The sequence below is a fragment of the Pongo abelii genome, chromosome 17 (genome assembly GCF_028885655.2).
Source record: "Pongo abelii isolate AG06213 chromosome 17, NHGRI_mPonAbe1-v2.0_pri, whole genome shotgun sequence".
Classification (NCBI taxonomy): Eukaryota; Metazoa; Chordata; class Mammalia; order Primates; family Hominidae; genus Pongo; species Pongo abelii.
Window position 1 is genome coordinate 86,791,708 of NC_072002.2, and position 12,227 is coordinate 86,803,934.

Sequence of the window (12,227 nt, forward strand, 5' to 3'; positions counted from 1 at the left end):
CACACTCAGGATCAATACTTTGCATCTTTCAATCCAATCAATTTGACACTCTGTCTTAACCATCTTACTGTGAGATAATATTACATGGTGTAATTTATGTTTCCCTCTAGACCCAAACTGGGGGTCAGAGGAATGTGAAAAATAATTCAGGTAATATTGGCTGAAAATTTCTTAATTGTATTAAGACTACAAAACCACAAGTCTAAGATGTTCAACAAAACAGAAATGTTGATGGCAGTTGAGAGACCTCGGTTCTTGTCTTCTTGGTTTAAAAGAATTTAAAGAGACACACAGCAGTAGAAAGTGGTAGAAATCAGTTTCTTGGAAAAGAGAAAGAACATTCTGAAAGCTAAGTGTAAAAGTGAAAGTACACTCTGAAAGACAAGTTAGGATGGCTGATTGAGAGTCAGCAAAGACTGGCACTAGAGAGACCCCCTTTATGGGAGTCTTACATGATTATTCATAAGGGAGTAATAGGTGTTACTGGTAAGCATGTTGTGGGTGGTCCTCTAGGTGTACATGGACAGTAGCTGTACGTGCTTGTTCACACATTGTGTGGCTCATTAGCATCGTTAATCTCCACCCAGGGGTGTGTCTTCATTATTATAATGAGCAGAGTCAGTTTGAGGACAAGAAAACCCAAAATGTGCATTCTCCCTACAGGAGATAGATAGTAGCAGAAGTCCCTGCTGGAGAGAGTTCTGCATAGATGAGCTTGACCGCAATGCCAGTGCTCGGGCGCTTGGTGTTGACAGTGCTATGGACATGGTTGCCACATCCCAAGGACATGGTTATTTCCTTGACTACCTATCCTGCCTCAGAGAAAAAAATGCAAAGAAATCACAAAAAAGATATAATAAATTGCTGAAAAGAGTGATTAAGAGAAAGACCCTAGAGTAACCAGAGAAAAATAATACCTTACATCCACAAGAATGAAGGAAAAAATAACTTCAGGATCTTAGAAAATAGAAAGTGAGAAAATAAGAGAATGATCTCTCTAAAGTGCTGGAAGATAAAACAAATCAATGAAACTGTGCTTCAAAAATGAGACAAAATGAGTACTTTATTGAGACAAGCATGAAGAGAGAATTTTTAACAGAATGAATGACAATAACTGTGGAAGGAAATTTGGTGGGTGAAAGAAAATATTCCAGCTGAGCACTTCAAAGAAAAGACAGAAGAATGTGAAAACTAGTAAAATGGGGTAAATAGAAGACATTTTTCTCATTGTCAATTTATTTCACAAGTACCTACTGAAGCAAAAAGTAATACAGTGTTTAGCAGAATTTATAGCATATCTGGAAATAAAATATGTGACACAAAATCATAAAGTCAAGGAATCAAAGCATAAGGTTGTTAAGTTCCTGTATTATACTTGTAATGGTATAACATAATTAAAAGTAGCCCTTCTTCAAGTAAAAATCTATATTTCAACCCCTAGAAGTTCCACTAAAAAAATAAAAGAAACAATGTATAACTATAATAACTATACATAATAGTAGATGGTGAAAATAAAAATATTCTAATAATACAAAAGCCAAAGAAATGAGCAAAACAAATGTAATAAATAGAACACAAATATCCACGCTGAGAATTTCCCAAAGCTTAATAGTAATTAAAAAGATAAATGTCCTAACACTGAGTTAAAAAACAGATTTTCAGATTGGATGTAAAAGCATCCCTCAACTGTATATATGTTAACTAATTTGATGTAGTAATTATTTTACAACGTATAAGTGCATCAAATCGTTATATTGTACATCTTAAATATATGCCATTTTTATGTGTTCATTATATCTCAATAAAGCTGGAAAAATAAATTTTAAAAATTTTAAAAAAATACATACAGAGGTACAATGGGCAGAATTCTGAACATGCCAAACCCAGGATTCCTATACCTTAGCAATTAAGCACTCATCTAGGTAATGCTGAAGGAAATTTGCAAATATAATTAAGCATCTAGACTTTGAAATAGAAATGTCATTTTGGATTATGCTAGTGGATCCAATTTACTCACCTGAGCTCTTAAAAGCAGAGTTTCTCTAGCTGGAGTCAGAGAGACAATTGGCCAGGGAGGCCGAGGGGAGAGTCAAAGATGAATTCTCAGTGCTGGCTTTGAGGTTGGAGGAAGATGGCTGTAGGCCAAGGGTGCAGGTGGACTTGAGGATCTGAAAATGAGCTCTTACTGCAATTCAGCAAGAAACAAGGACCTCAGGACTATCACAAAATACAAATACTTACTTAGGCTATTATTCTGAATTTCATATAAAAAACAGACTTATGAGAGTGATGATGTTTTCTGTCACAATTATGAAAATTTTGTCTTAACCCTTACACATTGCCACATTTAACCAATAATAGAAAAGTGAATGTAATCTTTAAGTTAGCGGATCAAGGAGTGTATTTGAAAGCAAAGAAGTAAACATTTTAAATGTTGAAATTGAAAGCATACAACATTAATGTGTTAGGATATTTTTAAAAATCTGTGTTTTGTAACTTCGTGACTTTTTTGTGTTATGGATAAAATAGGCATTCATTATGGTAACTGCAGCATTTGAAAAATGCAGCACTCAGAGTTAATTTCAGTTAACTTAGATTGTGTGTTTGGAAAGCCCTAGTCACCTATTCCAGCATTATGTTTAATCTGGAGATAATAAGCCAAAATTGACCCAGTCTTTTTTTTTTCTCTCTAACTCCCCAGTACACCCAGTACATAATAATTATTTTGTAAGTCATTTCCAGTTATAGTCTTATCAGAAATAAAACACATTGCATCTAGTTATCTTTTAAAGATAATTTGAATGGCTTCATTATCCTGTATATACAACTTACCAAACGTATCTTGTAAATCAGTATGCACTTCAACACCAGCAAAGCTTGCATAAACAAGAGCTTTATGAGTCTTACATGATAATTACCACAATCTAATGAATTGCATAAATCATTTATAATGAAGAGAAATAAACAAGTACTCTGATATGTGCACATTAATAACTTAGGTTTTTCAAAAGCAGTGAGTAATTTAATTTAGTTGGTATGTCCACAGACAGTAACAACTTGAATTTTATTTGTGAAATAATTAGCGGTTAATCTAAAGGGAAACAACTTATCTACTGGCAATACATTAAACTGAGAAATTAAGATTAATTTTGTCTTTGATGGAAATTATTCTGATAATATCTCATGATTTGAAAGTCACTCTAAAGAGGGAAATATGAAAATTGATTTAAGTTCATTCTGACAAACCTAGAATTTATTCCAAAATGTGAATTAGCATGCTTTGCAGTTCCAAGTAATTTGTGATATGCTGTAATTTTTAGTGATCCTCTCACTGAAGTGCTAATTGGAATTTTATTTATATATATTTATGAGTAAAGATAGAGGTTCATAACTTCTATCTGTAACATCATAATTTGGGTTACAAAAATACATTATTCATTCTTGAGGTTCTTCATTGGTTAAAAGGATATTCACCCAGGTAACAAAAAACTTAAACTAGCAAAAAACTTCTTTTTTCTTCCAGTAACAGTCTTTACCTTTTCTAACACATTTTTTATAAGCATTTTATTTTCCTTGACTTTAACTAAACATCATCTTCTCTTCTGAAAGTAAGTTTGAAAGCTGAACTTTTCCCAATCTATTGAGCTTCCAGTTACTTCCTTCTTTGAAAGATAAACAATATATTATAGTAGGACAGTCTCAAATTTGAAATCTATGCATTTACTCATCTGTTGGTTTATTCAACAACATTTATCACATCCTATGGTTAAAATGGTATAAATGGTATAAATGGAAGATACAACTAAGGACATAACAGCTAATAATGAAAAATGATTATATTAATACATATTAATTAATTAATATGTATTAATATAATATGTAATTATTAGATGATAATTATATAATAGCATATATTATCTATTATATAAAATAATTACTATATCAGTGGTATATAAATATATATAGTAATTAATTATATAATATTTGCAATAAATAATTACTAATAATCAGCACTTTAATGTAAATGTTCTTTTGGGAATGATTTATGCCTACAACTTAGTATTTAAAGAGGAGTCATACCCTGCTTAGGCCATTGAGATTTTATTCACTGAGGAGTTTTCCAATTAAGTCAATTGGCAGTTGGCAAAACCAACAGTATAAATGGAATCCAGTGCCATTTTAAAAATGGAACATACCGCTGGGCACAGTGGCTCACATCTGTAATCTCAGCACTTTGGGAGGCCGAGGCAGGTGGATCACCTGAGGTGAGGAGTTCAAGACCAGCATGGCCAACATGGTGAAAATCGTTTCTACTAAAAATACAAAAATTAGCTGGGGGTGGTGGCGGGCGCCTGTAATCCCAGCTACTCGAGAGGCTGAGGCAGGAGAATCGCTTCAACCCGGGTAGTGGATGTTGCAGTGAGCAGAGGTCATGCCAGCCAGCACTCCAGTCTGGGTGACAGAGTGAGACTCTTTCTCATAAAAGTAAAATAAAATAAAAAATAAAAATGGAAGATACCATGCCTCTCATTACAACAAGTGCACACGGACATAAAACCAACAGCAAAATAGCAACAAACTTTAGGACTTCATGGCCTTCAGAAATAACACTGAATAATGCAGTAGAGTGGAAGGAAGGGAATACCTGAGAAAGAACAGCTAGTATATGGACAACCATATCAAAGAGAATATGATTACCATTTAGAAAAGTGCTACTGTTCTTGACTTACCTTTTAAGTCAGCCTACTTGCAGAGGTAAACCAGTTAGGCTTAAAAACAGGAAACGAATAAACACATTTTGATATTTGGAGTTCAGTGAAAATGTGTCTTGTTACAGTATTTTTCTCCATAAGTGTTTTTTACAATGACGACATTTCTGGCACCAAATTATTGACTGCAATTTTATTCAAGCTGAAAGGCATTAGAATACATATTAATTTTATTTCATATTTTTAATGTTTTTCCATACAACGATTTACCAATTTGAAACTAGTTGACTTTATTGATAAGTTTTAGGTGAGAAGCATCTTTTTAAAAATTTAATCTTTTCATGGGGAGAGCTCCAGGGCCACTTCTCCAGATGTGTCAATATCAATGCCTGTCACTCCAATTTGTAAAACTCATATATTCTAGTAAGTATACGGAATAAGCATCTGTGAAAAGAAAAACAGTAAACAAATTAAATTTAACAGAGTTTAATTGAGCAAAGAATGATTTGTAAAATGGGCAGCCCCAAACCCGAATAGGTTCAGGGAAATTTCAGCCTGCTTGGTGGTCAGAGATTTATGGACAGGGAAAGGAAAGTGAGGTACATAAAACAAAAGTGAGGCACAGAAACAGCTGTGTTGGTTACAGCTGTGTTTGCCATATTTGAACACGATTTGAAGAACTGGCCACCTTTGGCTGACATTTGGTGGTTGGCACAAGACTAGATTGGCTAAAGATTTAATTAATTATGCCTGCTAAATAAAATTTCAATAAAAACTCTGAAACAATGAGGCAAAGAAGGCTTCCAAGTTGGCAAATACATCTAAGTGCTAGGAAGGTGGCACACCCCACCTCCATGGAGATTGAATGACCTGTCCACACCTTGCCCTATGTACCTCTTCATCTAGCTGTACTTTGATCTTTTCCAATGACCTGTAACAGTAAGGATAGCATTTTCCTGTGTTCTGTGAGTCATTGTAGCAAATTACCAAACCTGAGACAAGGTCATGAGAACCTCTGAATTTGTACTCAGCAGATTACTTAGCCTGGGCACACATTTGTGGTTAGCGTCTGAAGTGGATCAGTTTTGTGTGACTGAGCTGTTAATTTTGGGGATCTGTACTAACTCCAGGGAGTTAAGTGTCAGAATTTAACTGAATTGTAAGACAACCAAATGGTGTCAGGGAATTGGAGAATTGCTTGGAAAACCACAGAGGCATGTACAAGAAAGCTGGGATGCTGTGACAGAGCAGTAGGTAAGGTTAAATACATAGGTTAAGAAAATTAAATACATAGAAAATATTTAATAAAATATTAAAATCTAAAAAATATTCAAAATATTCTTAATAAGGGCAGCATTTATTTGGAAAAATAATTTGTCAGAATCAGAAATACGGATCCCATATAGTTTGCTAAGGAGTTTCATTGAGCTCCATTTGGAAGGGTATATGAGAAACCAAAGAAAGAAAAGATGACAGCGTTTCCCTGCATGTGGTAGAGAAGAAAAGGAAAGCATTTAGGGAGCAGTTCAAGGTTTTCAAAATTCAGCAGTGTCTACGTTAAAGAATACTGGGAAGGAAAGGGAACATCAGAGGAAGCAGATGTGGGGACAGTGCTCCTGGAATACAGATGGGAGTGAGGGATTATTCTTGTGGTTGAAGTTCTAGGAAATTCAAAATTGAGAGAAAAAGTTTTAGGAAAGAAAAGATTATAAAACTCTAGGCATGGAGGCTATTGAGGACACAGAGTTTGGAAGTTCCAACAACAACAAACAGAGTTTGGAAGTTCAACAACAAAAAATATTTGAATGTGACTTCCAACTGAGACAAATGTGGAGACCAGAGACAATTCCATCTTGAGGGAAGGGACACACAGATGCGTGGAATCCTGGACCAGAAGGGACTGCAGGTTATTGTGTTGAAATGTGAAAGAAGTCTTGGTTTCCTTGTGAGGTTGGGGAGTTACAGAGCTAATATAAAACACGCAAGGCTAAGAGTGATTCCAGAACAAAACATAAGCCCTGATATTAAAAGACAATAGAAACTGTTTCATCAAGTCTTCATCCAATTTAGCATCATGATGCCAGAAATAAGGGATGAAAAGGGAACATAGAAACAAGATAATATAGAAACATGTGGTTTAGTAATAAAAAGAAATAAAAAAAAAGCATCCATTATGAAGAATTATTAAGTTTTTAAGAAAACTGGACTGTTTAAGATGCCATTTTCTGGGAGTAAAAATTCTTGTTTTGGTAAATGCCCATGATACACTGTAATTAATATAATAAAAACCTATGAGTTGGTGATTTTTCCCCATTGGGTTTTAAGTGAGAAGTTAAGAGGCCCTGAGCATTAATAGAGCATCATTCTGGCAAAACTGAAAGCTATAATTTTATAGGTTGTGCTTTATTTTCTCTGCCTTCACACTCCCCTAGAAAAATATACACAGAAAAATAACAAACACATGCATATCAAAAACAACAATCAAATTTCAGTTAAACTCTGGGTAGTAAGGGAAGACAAAATCCAAACTCCAAACAGTTGTCTTAATAAGATATTTCTTCCTGGGAGTAATTAGACAAAGAAAAAAATAAAGAAAGGGATTTTCTAAGAAGGTAATTTATTCAAGACAGTACAGATAAATTGAGTTATTTCTCTTGATAAAGTATACTCCTAACAATGTTAAATGAGTCAGAGAGCTAAATTTGATGACAACTTTATATGATTTTTTTCTGGAATAACTCCAGCGAGCTCTTATTTATACTCCACATACCTCTTCCCTTTTGCTTGTGGATTCACTAGAAGAGCTGAGAAGAACGTGAGAAAGACATAACAAAAGGGAAGGAAACAAAGTTAACAAAAAGAGAAGAAAACAATGTTTGAAAATACATAAACAATTTTCTGGGTATCTACTTTAAAATCTTTGATTGAACCTGTACCCATTTTTGACTTTGTGATTGTGCAATGAAGCAAAAGTGGTAATACATTGACAAAGTGCTCATGTTGAATGAAGTTGATATTTTAGAAGCAAAAAGGAACAAGGTGTTACAGCAAATTTTTGAAAACTGATATTTTGTATCTTTGTTATGTGTGTGCTGTAATAAAAAGATGAGTGTAAACTGTTCTAAGGTATTGACAAATCAGTTAAAAATCCATTCCGACAATACCTACCCCAGTTCTGTTATAAATTCCTTTATTTTAATTTTTCTTCTACAGGCAAGTTTTTCCTCAGAATAAGAAATTACATCAATTATAATTGTATATATAAAGAGAATATATGCATACCTAATATTATAAATAAAATCCTACAAAAATTTTTAAATAAAAATTTGTAAATATATAATTTGATATATCCAAGCCATGTGTGAAAATTTTCATTTACCAGATGAGCAGTTGAGACACACCACAAAAGTTTGAATAATTCATTAAAATTTACAAAGACCCTCTTCAGGTGGACTGACTTCCAGCCCCATTCTCTTCCACTACAAATACTGTGATCTTATACATTGAATGTATACCAGTCAAGCTCTTTAAAAATTTTGAACACAGTTTGCAAGAGGCATTGTTAATTTCCTACATAACTTCATTGCTCAAAGCGAAGCCTTCTGTCTGTTCTTTGCTTCTGTATTTGGCTAACGGTTTCTAGCACTCAGCAGTCAGGGTGGGATCCTACCCATGAAGAAAACCAGAAAATCAAAACACTCAGTTGTCTTATCCACACCTCCAATTTGTAGCTCCCTTTGATGGCAGCCACAGCCTGTCTGGAGCAGCTGCTGCCAAGAGGCTGGCTTCGCTGGGGAGGCACAACAGGGGCTGCATGCTCCAACCAGCTGGAGCAGGGAACAGGCCAGAGCCCTGCCTACTTCCAGGTTGGAGGGGTGGGAGCCCCACACTTCCAGGCACAGCTGCAGCCTCCTAACCCCAGCTGCAGACATGGGCATTCCTGTGCTCTCGGGGGCCCAGGAATCCCCCCTGCCCCAACAGGCTTGAGAGTGCCTCATTCTGCTGCCTGTACTCTCCCTGCTCCCAGTGCCTGCTGTGATTTCAGAGCAAATTTGAGGCCAAGCCCGGGTGCTGTCATGACCCAGCTGGGTGTGCACATGCTCAGGGAGGCTCTGACAAGCCAGTCCCCTGCCGCCTCAGTCCCCTCTGGGCTTTGGGCACTGACAAGCACAGGAGAGAGGCCAAAGGGAGGCTGAGGGCACCTCGGCTCAGGCCTGCAGGCACCCTTCCATACAAATAGCCTGGGCTCCATAGATGACATATAGATGGCGACAGGAAGTAGATAGGCTCCTGGGCAGAAAAAGGCAGGTCCCCGGTGATGCCCCACCTTCAAGCCAGGGAGGGCCTGAAGCATGAGGGCTGCACTGCCAGTTCTGCAGACCAGAATGAGCACTTATGGTGCTTTTTCTGGGCCCACCTATGGGCGTCCATGGACCAATCAGCACACACTTCCTCTCCTCTGAAGCTCATAAAAACCCTGGACTCAGCTGTACTCAGGCAGATGATGGATGAGAAGACCTGCCTATGGATAGGAGCTACCCACTCCAGGTCTCCTTCCCATTGAGGGCTACAGAGACAATGGGATGGCCTGCCCGTGGATAGGAGGTATCCACTTCGGGTCTCCTGAGAGCTGTACTATCACTCAATAAAGCACCTCTTTGCCTTATTCACCCTCCAGTTGTCTGCATATTTCATTCTTCCTAGGAACTGGGGACCTGTTGAATGGTGGGCCTGAAAGAGCTGTAACACAAACTGCTGAAACATGCCCTCCGTACCACCCACCCACCACTCACCTCTTGCAAGCAAGGACAAGAGAGAGGGAGAGAAGAGGTGCAGCCTTTCAGGGATCCCAGACCTAGGAGCTCCCCAGGCCAGGGCTATGACACCCTCTTGGGGGTTCTGCAGTTCCTGGAGTCTCTAAGCTTCCAGGCACCACTGCATTCCCAGGTGTCCAGTGGAAGCCGCTTGCAGTAGGCCTGGTTCAGTGGCAGCCTCACAAGGAGCTGGTGCCTATGCTGTCACCTGGAGCTGCTTACCCCACTGCAGCTGGTGTGCCTGGCTGTGAACAACAGCCAGACCCCATGCTCACTCACTCACGCACCCCTTGCTGCTCCTTGCCTGGGTCGCCCTTGGCAGGGGTGGGATCCAGCATGGTAGCACAAGCTGAGAGCAGATTGACAGGGCCAAGTGGGCAGAACAAGCCCAGCTGGTCTGAGCAAAACTCTGGCAAAGGCACCGCCAGCCACAGAGGCTTCTGGCTGGCAAAATGACACCCCAAGGATCCCATCACACCTTCCTATTTTCTATGCAATATTTTGAAACAAATGATATTCTTGAAATTTAAAATTAAGATGATATTTTATTAAATGTCCTTTCCTTCACATAGTATCATATTTCTATACTCATCTAAGTATTGTATACATGAAATAAACTTGAAGTGAACAGGGAAATTGCAGACATAGGGAAACTGATATCACAAACACCTACATACACACACACACACACACACACACACACACACACACATCACTGGAGATGAGGTCCCTTTATTTGTAGCCTGATTACAAAACTCAAATAAAGTGAACCTTCTCTTCTGAATAAGTTTTGCAGTAGGAGTTGTATAAAAGGTAAATTTTTGGTTTAGTTTTCTTATGCTAGAAATTATTATTCAAATCTTTTTCATAATAAAATAACATGCAATCTTAGGTTAATGGTGATAGTATTTGGTATATGAGAAAGTCTTACAGGATTCCTTAAACAATACAATTTCAAACTAGGTTAGTCAAATGTAAAGCATGAAAATGCAATTTTTATTAAGATGTTGAAGAAAACAGAATTGTATTATTTTATGTTTAGCTTTTCACCGTAATAAATTATTTTACTAACTGGTAGCAGTTAGTAGAATAATAAAACTGGCAGGTTTTTGAAAATAATATATTAGAAGCATCATTTTTGTTTTTCTTATGCATGACTAGCAAAAGAAAAGGGTCTGTCTACAGTCAACAAAGATGAGCATATGGCTTCCTGTAAGTTTCTGATCTATTCCCTTTGAATTGCTCACACACACACACACAAAAATAGTAAAAAAAAAAAGTCAACCCTATTCATAAGTTTTTCTTTTCCCCTTTAACTTATTTCAAATACATAAGGCGCGTTCTTGTGGGATTCATTCAATCGAATTTTACACACATTTTCATTTACCTATACAATATTAAATAGAATTTTTCAGCAGAAAATAAGTTGCAAACAATAAACAGCATATTTATTAACCATGAAAAAAGAAAAGTGCCACGTTTGTCTAGGGAGTAAGCACTTTCTATACCTGAGAACATTGATCCAGTAATTCAAATATTTATTCATACTTACTACATCCCAGAAACTGGAACATAATTGATACACTTCTTGTTCTCCTGAAGTTTATAATCTAAGCCAACTAAACACAATGGATTTCCAAATGTGCATTGAAAGTTCAAGAATTGGGTCTCTGGTGGAGTCAGCTTCTAACATATTAAAAATAAAATATTGAATTCAGAGATCTGTAAAGTGTGTATGGTTAACTTTTACATTAAAAAGTCTATTGAACATTAATCTTAAAAAAACAAATGAGCACATACATACATTTCACAATGTTGTCCAAGAACATGTTCATGTTTTTTTTTTCTTTCTAGAAATAATTTATTTTTATGTTAAGTTATTCCATAGTTTCCTTTAGACTTCTGGCTTTTACAATTTGTTTTAAAATTTTATCCTTATTAACAATGTAACAAATGTTCTGTATTTTCTTCTAATATTTTATCACTTTATTTTTCTTATATTTAAAATATTGAAACACATGTGATTTATTAATAAATTATGATGATTAGTCATATGTGTCCTGAATGGGCTTCAGGGTGCCCAGATATTTGTTCAAACATTATTCTGGGTGTTTCTGTGAAGGTGTTTTTGAGTAAGGTTGACTTTTAAGTTGATAAACTGAGAAAAATCAGAATGCATTCCCTAATGGAGGCAAGCTTCATCCAGTCAGTTGAATGCCTGACTGGAACATAAAAGCTGACCCTCCCTTAAGCAAGAGAGGATTCAGACTCAAATATCAGGACAGGAACCAGACCATCAGCCCTCCTGGTCTAAGGCTATGCCATTGCCTCTCTTGGGTCTTCAGCTTGTCACCTCCCTCTGTAGAGCTTGGGACTTTTCAACTTCCATAATCATGTGAGCCAATTCCTTATAAGAACTCTGTGTGTGTGTGTGTGTGTGTATGTGTGTGTGTGTGCTGTTTCTCTGGAGAACTCTAATACATATGTGATTTTTACAATATTATTTTTTATTTGAATGAACTACTATTTCCTCCCTCTAAACTGGATGTCATTTTTATGACATATTAAGTTCCCACTTGGATCTGTCTTCAGAATATTTTATTCTTATTTACTGGTCTATTTGTCTTTTTCTGAACTCATACGATATGTTTTTATAGAATATTTTTATGGTATAGTTTAAACCTATTTAATATAGTCCCTTAAA

At 36.5% G+C, this 12,227-nt stretch overlaps 1 long non-coding RNA gene across 1 annotated transcript in view; it reads right to left on the reverse strand.

The window, feature by feature from the left end:
- Nucleotides 1–4,923: 4,923 nt before the first annotated feature.
- The window catches only part of LOC112129906 (uncharacterized), a 42,160-nt gene continuing 34,856 nt past the window's right edge, over nucleotides 4,924–12,227 (reverse strand). Inside the window, exons 4-5 of the long non-coding RNA XR_008516119.2 lie at nucleotides 7,480–7,513; nucleotides 4,924–5,153 (exon numbers count right to left, since the gene is read on the reverse strand). This is a non-coding gene — a long non-coding RNA (uncharacterized LOC112129906). The remainder of the gene's footprint in view (nucleotides 5,154–7,479; nucleotides 7,514–12,227) is intronic.